The sequence below is a fragment of the Aplysia californica genome, unplaced genomic scaffold (assembly GCF_000002075.1).
Source record: "Aplysia californica isolate F4 #8 unplaced genomic scaffold, AplCal3.0 scaffold00668, whole genome shotgun sequence".
Classification (NCBI taxonomy): domain Eukaryota; kingdom Metazoa; phylum Mollusca; class Gastropoda; order Aplysiida; family Aplysiidae; genus Aplysia; species Aplysia californica.
The window spans coordinates 339,794-340,258 of record NW_004797938.1 but is presented as its reverse complement, the minus strand read 5'-3'; positions in this window follow the sequence as shown (position 1 = coordinate 340,258).

The window sequence follows — 465 nt, the reverse complement described above, 5'->3', positions numbered from 1 at the left end:
AATTTGCTACCAACTGAAAATGTTTAATGTGTCCCACGCGCTCTGAAAATATTATATGACTTTATGCAGTTTATCCCCCCTTTGGGAGTGGCCTAAGACACTTCAGTCAGTGGCACTGCCTTGGTTGGTTTGGGGGGGGGGGGGAGGACGTCAAAGTACACCAATGCAATAAAAGGTTAAAAGCGTCTAAGCCTATACAGAGACCGTCTAGGTCTAAGCAGCTTCGTGCATGACGTCACAGGACACCATGTAACGACACAAGGAAATTATACCTGGAATGTGGGCTTATAGTAGGTCAAGTGTGTTCAGAGTGGATGGCAGAAACAGACGTAATATTTATCTCTTTAGAGATAGAGAGAGAGAGAGAGAGAGAGAGAGAGAGAGAAAGAGAGAGAGAGAGAGAACGAAAAGGGAGAGAGGGGGAGAGAGAATGGAGAGTGAGAGAGAGAGAGAGAGAGAGAGAGA